General features: G+C 35.4%; 2 long non-coding RNA genes across 3 annotated transcripts; both read right to left on the bottom strand.

Moving 5' to 3' along the window:
* Positions 1–457: 457 nt before the first annotated feature.
* LOC116711699 (uncharacterized) lies at positions 458–3590 on the bottom strand. 2 transcript variants are annotated; one of them, XR_004337311.1, is made up of 4 exons: positions 3457–3590; positions 3144–3233; positions 1391–1852; positions 458–1282 (listed from the first exon to the last, which is right to left on the bottom strand). It is a non-coding gene; the product is annotated as an uncharacterized LOC116711699 (long non-coding RNA). The 2 variants fall into 2 exon arrangements; XR_004337310.1 differs by lacking the exon at positions 3144–3233.
* A 4460-nt stretch (positions 3591–8050) lies between these two features.
* LOC116711707 (uncharacterized) lies at positions 8051–10803 on the bottom strand. The gene is made up of 3 exons (XR_004337313.1): positions 10572–10803; positions 8624–9124; positions 8051–8328 (listed from the first exon to the last, which is right to left on the bottom strand). It is a non-coding gene; the product is annotated as an uncharacterized LOC116711707 (long non-coding RNA).
* Positions 10804–13845: the final 3042 nt, after the last annotated feature.

Raw genomic sequence — 13845 nt, 5'->3', positions numbered from 1 at the left:
TATGTCGCATATCCCTGCTTAAGCGTGCTTAATAAATTCATACTATAAAATTCTAATGAGGTTGGTGGACATTGGAATTAATTGAGTCATTTGACTATTTTTCAGTTCTTTTAACTAAGGTAAAACTAATGCACATGATTCCAGTAAGTAGGAGGCTTCATAATTTCCTTTGGTGAGTGTAAATAATGACCCCGGGACTTACATCCAAGTCACTAAATCTAATCTAGCCGGTTCCAAGAGCGAGTTATATGATAGGAAGCGAGCTACCGTTAACAGAAGTGGTTATTGGAATTATGCAGCTGCGAGGGCTACTCAGCTGATTGTTTCTTAACTGTAAAGGGTCGTAGCTTCTGGATTGGAGGTAGTTAGAGCTAGACGAATCGCTTTCGCCACCAGTTTGAACAGATTATCTCTCATAGATCTCCATTAGGGTAATACCCAGGTCTTAGAGATTTTCCGGACCTGTTAGACAGAGAACTGGTCAGTAGTCAGCCCAGGAGAGTTGTGAGGAAAGGGCGGGGCTGGCTATTGCGCAATAACAGACACTTAACAAGACCATCTGTGTTGGGCTCCACAGAATCCTTGGTACTGTTGAGAGACAGTAACAACCATCTCTTTAGAAACACGTCTCTCTACCCGGGTCTTAGATATCTCAGGCAAGACACAAACCAGAACGTAAAATCACTCACAAGACATTTATTAAATCAATTCATTTTTAAACCTTTTCTGACGAAAATAAGATCAGTGGATAAGATGGGCTTCACATGTAAGTATCGGCTGATCACGATCCCCCAAAATTAACCCAGAAATCGATTGGCTGATAAATGTATCCTATACTATACATGCATAGGGTATAATGCAAACAGCGCCATCAAAGATGCAATAAGTTTATATCAGATGTGTGAATGATCTAATCGTCTGTTGATTTCAGCATCCACATTGTTAGCAGAAGTAGAGGGCCCCAAACCAAATTTCGCTCAGGGCCCCATGGAGGCTTGGGCCGGCCCTGAGTATATCCTGTTAGTTATTAAACTCTTCAGTCCTCTGTGAGTTTACCTGCGAACATCAGGGCCAGACAAACCAAACCACATGAACAGGCAACCAAAATAGAGTCAAAAATCCGTAGAACTAAACAATAAGTAGATAATGGAACGATAAAAATGGAAAGAAGGAATATGGTCGTTCTGTCCATGTTTGCACAGCAGTATGAGAACAAGGAAGAGATGATCAAACATGAAATATAAACAAATGTCAACAAAAACGCTGCCAGGAATCCAAAGAACTAAAAAAACAGAGAAAAAGAGAAACAAATGTTAAAAATTAGATTTCATTCGCAGTAAAAACTCCTCATCATTTATGCAAATCTCAGGAAAATGTCCTTATATCTTACCTGCGATTCAGAATACAGGAACTGGGTTTTGGTCAGTAGCTCCTGAGATAAGTTGAGGTTTAATGGTTGACACCATTTCTGAGGTTCAGCTTTCACAATCATTTCATACTTCCCTGACCAATCGGTCATTGCACAGGCGTAATAACGACCATCAAGGAACACTATTACCAACCATACTCCAGCTGGAATAATGCCGAGTTTCAAGGCGTCAAAGAGTTTACAGTGACATGCAGAGACATACATTAGAGAAAAGACTATAAATGGTGGAACAATGAAACATACTGAACTATGTAAATAGTTGTATTTAGAGTCACAAGGGCATGAAAACTCAGTTTCCACCAGTTTCTCCAACACCAACTGGATCAATACAAAGCCTAAAGTAGATGCCACTGAACTTCTGGAAAATTCTTCTTTCAGTTTAGACATCCAGTTGTTTCTCAGGTCCATAGTTGGATCCATAGTCTATAACGGGGAAAACACAGAAAAAAATTAAATCAGGAGAAGCAATAACTGGGTCTGTCTCAATAAATTATGCTGAACGATAATTTGTCCCAGAAGTTATTGCGATAAATGACAATGTGTTGAGATAGTTTTCGAGCAATATAATGGTAATGGCATAATAATGCAAGAACACATTCTAAAAGATCAATAAACTTTAAATTCTAAAAAACATTTAACACTGGAACTGGAAGACATTTTAAATATCTGAAATAAATAAAGAATTTTAACCAAAAACAACAAATACAATTAATTATGAAGTCTCTTTAAGCAAAATTGTCCTTCAAAAAAGGGCTAGTTGAGCCCAAGGCGCCACACTGGAGACTTTTGTCATCCAGTTGTTGGTAGAAAAAGAGAAACAATAAATCATACAAATGGAAATTGAATTTGTTGTAATTTATCATGCAATTAATTGACTTATTGTTTATTGTGACAAGCCTAGCAAAAGCAATATTGGTATCTAACTGGTATCTAAAATGCAGTTAGACCATTAACTGCAGTTAAGAAAATAAATACACTGCTAGCAAGAAGAGTCTGACTCTGGGTTATGGAGGCCACAGTAAGACAGAAAGTCCCTTTCTGGGAAAGTGATAACTGACTTTCACCGAGCGCCACAGCTTTTCCAGATGTTGATTTCAGTCTGTAGAAGCTAATTTCAGGTTTAGTGTAAAGAGATCTGCTCCTATGCAAATGTGACAGATGGGAAACTGACTGGAAAAATGAAAACTTTGTTTACTCAACTCTCTCCTCACTATGGTATGTTACCATAGTGATAGGGAAATCCTTCATGGAAGTATTTCCCTCTGAATAATTTGTACAGTTATTGGAAAACAGAAAATTTGACGTTGTAAACAAGGAACTGGTTCATGCAAATATATTCTGTTAGTTCCTGCTGTTATGGTCACCTGCACTGTTTTTATGTTTCTCTTAATCACATAGCAAAAAATAAAGAAATTAATTTAAAAAAAATAAAATTGAATCCACAAAGTCCATCCAGACAATCTGAATACACAATCAGAAACATTTCTCTATATCAGAAACATAGAGGCAAAGGTTTCAAGCCTGCTGATCACAAGAAGAACATTTTAGAAATGAAATACTTTCAGAGTTAAAGTGGCTGAATACATGTGTGTTGCACACTGTAAATATATATTCTGTTTCAGAAAGCCATGTTTGGATCTTCATTTCACTTTATATGCTACCTTGCTCTGGTGGTTTTTCAAGTAAAATCCCAATAAAACATAATAAAACTCACTTTACTTCCTTGTGTCTTCATTGATAAATCTTCTTGGTTGGACTTGAATACAACCACATAAAGAACTGTTGTTGCTCTGATGTATTTTTCCTGATTATACGGAAAAAAGCAAGCAAAAAAAAAGAGAATATTTCAGGATTATCTGCCCTATCTATGCATGTAAATTGTACAAAATATCTTATCACAAGTCGACCTTTTGATATGAATTTAACCGTCCTAGCCTGATTCCCTTTTGTCACTTCTAAAGCCGTTTTCCCAAACATCACTCAGGAATCCAACATTTGACCAGTTTAAATCAAGAAAATATATTTACCTGATGGTGTGACTCAAGATAAAGATGAAGAACAGCAACAAAATACAAAATAAAAATGTTCAATGTCTTCAGATGAACAAAATAAACCAATTTGAGGTTGATCCAGTAAGTAAAAAATTAAAACAGAAGTTCAAAACAAATAAAGTCAACTGTGGAAGCAAAAGCACAAAAAGATTAAAGTAGGCGCACCTGTCCTTTTATTAGTAGGACAACGAAGGAGGCGTTACATCGCTAACCAATCCACTGCTTAAACAAGATAGAAAAAAGTGTTTAGATAAAACTTATTCAATATATTGGCCCAATATAATCAATAGAATTTAACACAAAACACAAAGTAGCATTTTGGAGAACGTTGTGGATGCAACTATGTAAAGTTCAAAATGTTTTAACAAAAAAGAGAGAAAGAAATGTGAAAAGTTTCCAAAACAGACAAAATACATTTTGAAAGAAAACTGAAGCAAAAGCTGAAAATGATCAAATTAAACATCTTAAACAGGATGAACCATATGGAGCTATCATTATGGTCTGACTGCATGAAATGGTGAAACTGTTTTCCCTCTGATGGAGTCTGTAATGTCTGGGTGAAAAATCATGTGATCATGAACACAAAGGTCAGCTGTTTCAAACTTTTGCCAAATCAGACCAATAAAACCTTGGTCAGAGTTTTTAAATTGCATTTGGATCCATTCAGAGCTGATGTTGTCTCCAGTGGGAAGCACAAAAATGTCCTAAATCACCCTGAGCAACCAAAACAAATATCAGGGATATTTAATATTCCCTGTGCCACCTGGTTTCAAAGTCAAAACTAGGCAGTTTGATCTTGATAAAATCAAGTTTGCATTGTGAAATTATTTACCGTAAGCAGAAAATAAACCAATATCAAAATCTGAAGTGGTTGGAAATGTCCATTTGGTATCATTTAAATTTTTTAGCAACAGAACATATTTGCTTTCGAGATCAGTGTTAAGGAAATATTTGTGCTTGTAAAGGAAAACATGCAAAGAGCTTTGAAAGGAAGCTTGTACTTCAGTGAACTGAAAAACCAACATGAGGCTGGTGTCATGAACAAAATCTGAGGGGAGATTAGAAAACATGACTGATTAAAATAAAGATTTTAATTAATTTAACAATAAACACTTAATAAATACTTTTTTAAATGACACAAAACTTACTTTTTCTCCTGCTGGGAATTTGGGTCTACACTCCGGTTGTGGAAATTCATCCATTCGCTGAAGTTTCCCCTCGTTTTTTCCTTTTCTTCTTTCACTTTGTACTTGTAAACAAACCATTTTATAATGTATTTATGTATTGATTTATTTTAGTAGTGAAGTATTTCACTGGCGATCATCAGAAAATGCTCCAGTTTCATGTATAACTTGATTGCATTGTTTATTTTTGAAAAGGTTTATTTACATTATTGGTGGATCTGATCTCTGCAATCAAAAAATAACAAAATATTCCCCTGATTAAACCAGTGTGAAGACACATTAACATATTCATCATCCAGATGTTCAGCTTTGTAAACATCAGCAGTCACAAAAAGATGCTGTGATGAGATTAGTACAAACTCAAACCCTTTGACTTTCAGCCTCCCGTGTTTGGAGGAAGAAGGAAACAGTCCATATTTGTCTGGGCCTCGTTTTGCATGAATAATTGCATTGGGTCACATGTAGCTGATCAGCCTGTGGTTCTGCTGAGCCCGGTTGCTTTCATAGCTTCATCTGTAATGTCAGGCCTTGTGCAGTGTTATAATAGTTTTGGATTTTTCATTATAGTTTAGTTTTATTTTGTTGTGACTTTTTTTTGGTCTAATTCAGTTAATTTTAATTTGTTCTTATTTAGTTGTTTAGTTTTCATTAGTTGTAGTTTTAGCAAAGCAACCCCAGGCCATCATGCTGCCACCACCATGTGTGTCTGTTGTGATTATGTTATTTTTCTCTGAAGTCCTTTGTTAGTTTTGAATCTCATTAAGGAATATGTGATCTTTCAGTCTCCTTCGTGTTGTCAGACAAGCTCCATTGCGATGATCTATTAGTTGAATGGGTCTGGTAGTAATAAGACCAGGGTGTGGTCAGTGAAAAGGATGAACAAATGTGGTTAATTTTTGTTAATTTATAATTTAATAAAGGAATAAGATGGTCAGGCTTAATGAATGAAGTCATAATTTGTCTGAACTTGTTTTATGATCTGAAATAATTGTGGTAAAAAAGGAAGAACTGAAGAAGAACTATGATAGAACCGATACTTTTCTATTTGTATGAAGGTTTTAATTGCTGCATAAATAATAATGGAACAGCTGGGACTGTGGCGCCACCTGCTGGAATAAAATAGAAATCGCTGCATTTGGTCGAGTTGCGCAGCAGAACCTGCTGCTTATCCCTCATTTGTTGGTTTGTTGCATATTTTCTTCTAGGGAAAATTAAGTGCATGTAAAATGAAACCTCATAATAGAGTGCTGGGTATAAAAACGACAAATGGCTAAAATTAGTTCATTTAAGTAAGAAATTTGGCTTTGAAAGCTATTCTATAAAGTTCAAAAACAAACACTTGGTTTAATATGAAACAGAAAAAAGAACATATGCACTGTAAAAATTTAACTAATGACAGAAATAAACAAATAAAAATGATTTGTATTTAAATGTGTTTAGTGTTCCAGCATTATACTCCTATTGTTAAATTTTATTAGAGCTGTTTATCATGTTTGACAATAATTACCTTACCTTCTTTATTGCTGTGACTCCTTCACATTGAAGGCTGAGTGAAATGAATAGAAATACAGAAAACACATTAAATACAATGAACCAGTTGCTCTAACCTTGCAACACCTTGAAAAAATTAAGTTATTATATTACCAATTATAAATAGATTTTCTTGTCTTCTAGTATATTAAGCTCAAAGTTTTAGCGATAATAAGGAAGCATATTCAACTTTTATACATTTTATTCATATAATATTAACATGTCACATGATAGTTTAAACATAAAAAATTACATTTCCTAAAATATAAACTAAGTATTTATTTTAATAGCATCTTATATTTTTTTTAATATATTTCCTTGGTTTTATTCCATATATTCTACATATTTATTCAATAAAAATAAATGCTTTTGATTACTTCTAGTTTGTTTTATTGGAGGTTACTGGTTATATGTTATTATGAATTTTAAACATAACTTGTAAAATATAATCGTCCACCAAGTTGTGAAATGTATCCAGTTTGTTAGATTTCTCAAAGAAGGAAGTGGCTCATGTCTTCTTCTGAGGTTTTTCTGTCGTTTCCTTCAATTGTTTTTGGTGCAGCGCCGCCACAGGCGAGAAGGGGAACTGGTTTTCTCAATTCGTTTGGATTGTTTGACGCAGTGCAGTGTGAAAGTGATTCACATGTACGGTGGCCGACAGGTGCAAATGCGCAGCAAAAGAGAAAACATGCAAACAAAAAAGAAGACACCCCCGAATGAAATGCAGCAAACAAAAAGAGAGACGCAAACACCCCCGAATGAAATGCAGCAAACAAAAAGAGAGACGCAAACACCCCCGAATGAAATGCAGCAAACAAAAAGAGAGACGCAAACACCCCCGAATGAAATGCAGCAAACAAAAAGAGAGACGCAAACACCCCCGAATGAAATGCAGCAAACAAAAAGTGTTGAAAACGGAAGTGCTCCAGACCACTAGGGGGAGTCAAAGAAAATAGTATTCATTTCTATGGGACCAGATGCAAGATTCTTCTTCTTCTTCTTCTTCTTGGTATTTATTAGCGGTTGGCAACAAACTTACAGTAGCATTACCGCCACTTACCAGTATGGAGTGTGGTTCGAGATGGTCTATAAACTTTCACTTTCTACCTTTTCCCTCCATTAACTCCTGATTAAACATACCCCCACACATACACACCTGCTTATATTATCCAACTTGCTTATAACTTTATATACCCCTCTTTGATATTCTTTACACATTCACACCCAACTTGCTCTACTCATATCCTATGAAATAGCTTTGTTTTTTTAAGATACCGAATAATTATTTGAATATGTCTACTCCCGAAATCTCTCCTCAAAAATTCTATTAAATTAAACCTTTCTTTAATACCTACACACTCTCTCAGCATGCATCTTCTCTCTTCTTCATACTTACAACACTCTAAAATAACATGCTCTATTGTTTCAGACTTCTCACAATAATCACACTTTCCAGATGCAAGATTCAGAGAGATACCTTTACTTTCTTTCAAATTTCTTTCTCTGAATCTTGCATCTGGTCCCATAGAAATGAATACTATTTTCTTTGACTCCCCCTAGTGGTCTGGAGCACTTCCGTTTTCAACACTTTTTGTTTGCTGCATTTCATTCGGGGGTGTTTGCGTCTCTCTTTTTATTTGCTGCATTTCATTCGGGGGTGTTTGCGTCTCTCTTTTTATTTGCTGCATTTCATTCGCGGGTGTTTGGTCTCTTCTTTTTGTTTGCTGCATTTTCATTCGGGGGTGTTTGCTGTCTCTCTTTTTTGTTTGCTGCATTTCATTCGGGGGTGTCTTCTTTTTTGTTTGCATGTTTTCTCTTTTGCTGCGCATTTGCACCTGTCGGCCACCGTACACATGAGCTAAAAATGTAACAAATGTTGCAACTTTGGCCCCCATTTTAAACGAGTCCACAGGACTATCAAAGTATGAGAACCACACATGACTTGTCCTATGTAATTAGACATTCATATATGATTTCTTTTAATGTTTTTGCTTCAGACAGGTGCAGAAGCCACGTCGTTTCTCTCATTTCTTGAAGTTCCATCATTTTCATCAGAACTGGATGAGCACCGGGAGCCAAGCAAACAGAGCACACAAAAACCCGTCAACCCTAATATTATCCAGAATCCGATGAACTAAAAAGCAGACAAAATGGAGAAACAAATGTAAAAATCAGTATTTCAATAGCACAACAAAGTACCCAAGGCCAGTCCTCGAAAGCTGCCAACCTGCATCCCTGCTTCTGATTTAGAGGATGAGTTACAGCTGACTTCTGTCACAGCTCTGAAAATACTGCTAATGAGCCACTCATATGATCCAGGTGTGTTAGAGGAGGAATATAAAAGCTACAGGGTGATAGTTATTGAAGACTGGACTTGGGCACCAGCGATTTAAGCTGATTAGTTTGTGCAAATCTAATTTGTTTCTTACCTGCGACTCAGAATACCACAGCTGGGTTTTGTCCAGTAGCTCCTGAGATGAGTTGGAGCTGTCTGTGTCTGGTTTACACCATTTCAGAGGCTCATCGTTCTTAATCGTTTCGTAGGTTCCCTTCCAGCTGGTCTTTGCACAGGCGTAATAACGACCATCAAAAAACACAATTATCAACCATATTGTGGCTGAAATAATGGTGATACTAACGGCCTTACAGACTGATTTAATACATGATTTACAGTCAAATGTTCTAAGTGGTTTACAGTGACATTTAATGGCAAACATTAGTAAAAAGACTACGATTGGTGGAACAATGAAACATGTCAAAGAATGTAATTGATTGTATCTAGAGTCACAGGGGCATGCGAAATCTACTTCCACCAGTTTCTCAAACTGCCATCTGGATCAGTCCAAAGCTTAGAGTTGTTGCTACTGGGCTTTTGGAAAATTCTCCTTTCAGTTTGGAAATCCAGTTGTTCTTGAAATCCATAGTTAGCTCTATAATTGGGAAACACAGAGAGAGAGAAGTGAAATTATTGAAGCAATAGATATAATTTTATCAATGTATACCCAAGTGTAATTTACAATGTTTTAATACTTGTTTCTTTTCATGGTAAATGCTCTGCATGCATCTTTATTCATGAGTTAAAATGTGCTCAGTTTGACAAAAAGGGAGAAGAAAAGATACTGTTTGTGAGAAGAGAAAGATTCGTCCATCCTTTACTTCTTGACTGAAACTGGGCTGGAGGGGCACCAGTTTAAGAAATCCCCAGACCTCTCTGCCTCCCAGTATAACCCCTCCAGGTTACTATGTTACTGTTACTATGACAGTAGTGGACAAAGTACTCAGCTCTAGTACAATACACATTCACTTCATGTACATCCAGTTTTGATACTCATGATCAAATATTATTCAGCTACAAGTAAAGATTGTTCAGCACAAGTTTATTCAAGTTAAAATACTTAAGTACTGATTTTTGAAAATACTACTGAATATGCATTTAGAACTACTCAAGTATTCAAAAGTACAAATTACATTTTCTAATGTTTTCTGAGTGTTTTTACAGAACCTTGTAATTTGCTGAAACCACCTGCTGATGCATTGACATGTAGAAAAAGCTGTAAAAAATCACAGCTATGTTTGTTATTTTTATTTAAAACGTTCACACCAACAGGAACGCTGGCTATTGCTTTCCCATAACACATCACTTCACCGACAGCATGGGCTTTCTCCCATTCACTTGGATTTCTCCAGTAGAACCAGCGAACAGATGGAGAAGTTGTGAACGATGACATTGATTTTCTGTTTCTGTTTTAGAACTGTAGTCCGCCTGTAGTTTTAGCAAAGGCAGCAGAGGAAGTGAACAAATCCGTTCAGTCTGTGCTGACCACCTTCCAAATATCTAACATTAATGGCCGCCTGCCCGCCTCTTTCGGCTTGGCACTTCCCCCTTTGCAGTGGAAGACGGTTGTTTACAGAACAGGCGATTCCGGTAAGCTTCATAGCGAAGACAAGATGGACAGGCAAATAAAGGCGAAACGAAGATTTAAAAGAAGGTTGTATTTTCATGTTGGACCGGAGAGATGTGGGCTTGATAGATGAGTAAAGAAGCTGCTGGTGTGAAACTGTAGTTAAAAGCTTCAGTGGATTCGCTTCGTTGAGATTTTCAGGTTTTCAGTTAAGCACAGCTCTCTAAATGCCTCAGCAAGGTATGCTGTAGAAGGTTATGGTCCCGATTATGCAAGAAAACTAAATATATTTTTGACATTTTAGGTTATCTGTACATGTCATTCATGCAAAATATTGCCAATCACATGTCCGCCTTCTAATGTGAACTTAAGATGTTAGACTGAAACTCTTTTGTCAGCCCTGCAGCATTTACAGATACAAAAATCACTCAGGATCCTAAAGATTGACTCATTAAAATTAAGCAAGTATATTTACCTGATGGGTTGAGTCAAGATAAAGACCAGAAGCAACAAAATACGAGAGTAAAACTCTTCAATGTCTTCAGCAGAACAAACCAAACCAATCTGAAGTTGGAAATGAATATTGTAGATCCAAACAAATAATCAACTGTGAAACCAAAAGGGAAAAAAGATGTAAAGGACGTTCAAGTTCTGAAGATTCAGGTACCTGAGCTTTTTATAAACATTACAGTGAAGGAGGAGTTACATTACTAACCAATCCACTGCTTAATCAAAATAGAAAAAAAGTGCCTAAATTGTTTAATATATTACTGATCCATATTCAATAGGGGAATTTAACACAAAAACCAAACTAGCATTTTCTACTATAATGTGGATCTCACTTTCCTCTAAGTGCTATGCAAATATCTCAAGATTAACAAAGAAAAGGATGTGAAAAGTTTCCCCAAAAGACAAAATACAATTTCAGAGAAACTTTTAGACAGGTTAAACCATAAGTTGCTATCATCATCATCTTATTGTGTTTTATGGGTAAAAACAGTTTTTCTTCTGATGGCGTCTTCAAGGTCTGATGGGTGTGTTGCTCTCCTAAAACCTTGTGGTCGGTCTAAGGAAGAGTTGAAGCTGTAGCTGCAAAACCTGGACCATCTCCATATAAACGTCTACAGAAATCATAAAAGATGTGCAATTTTTTAATGTTTAGTTTATTTATAATTTGTATAATTTATCAGCTGTTGCTTGAAGCATGTGAAATTAAATCTCCCCATTCATTTTAAAGAAAAAGAACAAGACAATCTGTTCAAACCCAGGAATATTCTGTATTCAACATGCTACCTGGTTATCATAGTTACTCACATAAGTACAAACACATATATACACATATATAGATATTTGACTAATTATTCATTCTTCATATTTGCATTGTAGAAATAAATTATTTTACCGTGAGCAGAAAGCAGAAGCTCCTTCTTGGTGGCGTGGCCAAGTTTTTCTGCTAGAATTGTACCTTTATTCCTGTTTTGTTTCATTTTAATTTTTCAACCGCAAAACATATTTGCATTCCTAGATTACCTTTAGGTAAATGTCGGTGTTTGGAACGGAAAGATGCAAAGTGCTCTAAAAGGAGGCATGTTGTTGAGAGACAAACAAACACAGAGGTGTTGTGAAAGCGTGACTAATAAAACAAGACTGGTTCTTTATAAAACTTAATATTTATATAAAACTATATAACTTAATTGAGGCCAACTTTAAGTGATTTTGTTAGTTTTTCTCCTGCTTGTGTTCACTGCTGGGCATTCAACCCAGGGTGTGGGAACTCGTTCCTTCGCCAATTTGCACTCTAATGTTTTCACTTCCTTCTTTTGCTTTGTATCTGTAAATAATCCATTTATATCAAATTACTTATCTTCGTGTTTTGGTTAAAGTATTTTTCAACCATGGAGAGAATCAAGTCGTACTGCATATTTTCTGCACACGTTATTTTTGTGGATTTGATATGTTTAATGTGGGCTCAGCCCTCCATACCTTGTTGTTTGCATGAATAATTGCGTTGCGTGAGATGTAGCTGATCAGCCTGCGGTTCTGCTGAGGTGAAATAAAAGTCCATGTTGCTTTGATAGATTCATCTGCAATGTTGGGTCTTCATCACGTTTATAATAGCTGTATTTTTTGTTATAGTTTAGTTTTATTTTGTTGTGACTTTTTGTTTGTCAAATTCAGTTCGTTTTTATTAGTTACTGTTAGATAAATATTGATTAGTTTTTAGCTTAGTTTTCAGTTATAGTAGCAGTTTTTGTTTTTTCATACTTTTGTTTAATTTTTAGTTGCAGTATTCCAAGTATTGTATTGTGACTAAGTTTAGACCGACTGGGTGATAAAAACTCAACAGAAGACACCATTTTGAAAAACCAACTGACTGGTGTTTTATATCCAAACAAACTATGTAAGAAAGTAACTAAAAGCAATTTATAATTCATCAACTTGCTGCAGGTTGACCATATTCTGAAGCAGCCCCAGGCCATCATACTGCCACCACCTATGTAGTTTCTGTTGCTAGTACATTATTTTCTCTGAAATCCTTTGCTAGTTTTTAGTCTCATTAAGCAATATGTGTGACCTTTTAGTCTCCTTCATGTTGTCAGAGAAGCTCAATTGTAGGTGATTTATTAGTTTAATGGGTCTGGTAGTATTTAGACCTGGGTGTGGTCAGTGAACGGATGAAAAAATTTGGTTAATTTTAGTTAATTTATGATTTAATAAATGATTAAGATGGTTTGAATTGCTGTTTTGGCTTAATAAATTTGGCAATTTGATCATTAAAAATCTAAATTGTTTTATGATCTGAAATAATTGTGGTAAAAAAGGAAGAACTGAAGAAAACCCATAATAGGACCGATACTTTTCACTCTATTTGTATGAAGGTTTTAATTTCTCCATGAATAATGATGGAACAGCTGGGACTGTGGCGCCACCTGCTGGATAAAAGTAGGAATAGCTGCATTTGGTCGAGTTGTGCAGCAGAGCCTGTCTCTGCTTTTCTTCATTTGTTGGTTTGTTGCATATTTTCGTCAGCGGAAAATTAAATGCATCTGAAATTAAACCTCAAAGTGAAGTTTTTACTGAGTCCCGTGTATAAAAAATGACAAATATCACCTATTGGCTAGAATTTGTTCATTTAAGTAAGAGATGTGGCATCTAAAGGCTTTTCTATAAAGTTTAAAAACAAACTCTTGGTTTTATATAAAGCACAAAAAGAGTCATTTGCACTGTAAAGTATCAGTGACATAAATAACAAATAAAAAGTTATTTATAATTAAATGTGCTTAATGTTCCAGAACTGTTTACTCCTATTGTTGCATTTTATTATGAAAACTGTTCATCATTTTTGATTATTATAATCTTCTGTTTACCTTCTTTGTTTCTGTGACTCTGCTGAGTATGTGAAATAAATAGAAATAACAGAAAATATCCATTAAATACATTTGAACCAATTGCTCTAACCTTGCAAAGCATTGAAAAAAATACCAAGTTAAAGAACAATATGTTACCAATTATTGATTTAAAATACTTTCACTTTAATATTAAAATATTTAGAAGATATAACTGCAATTAGATGGGTTGTATGGTATGAACAATTAGTCAGTTATACTACATTTATAGTACGATCATGAGCTGTGGTAGTTGAGTGGTACTCTCCATACCTTCGCCCAGGTATGGAGAGTAAATGGAGATTACACACACTTCTTTGTGTCATGATCTTTAGATATTAGGTTTTTATCTTCATTTTTTTT

This window comes from Xiphophorus hellerii, chromosome 2 (assembly GCF_003331165.1).
Source record: "Xiphophorus hellerii strain 12219 chromosome 2, Xiphophorus_hellerii-4.1, whole genome shotgun sequence".
NCBI classification, from domain to species: Eukaryota; Metazoa; Chordata; class Actinopteri; order Cyprinodontiformes; family Poeciliidae; genus Xiphophorus; species Xiphophorus hellerii.
This window is presented reverse-complemented; position numbering and strand designations above follow the sequence as displayed.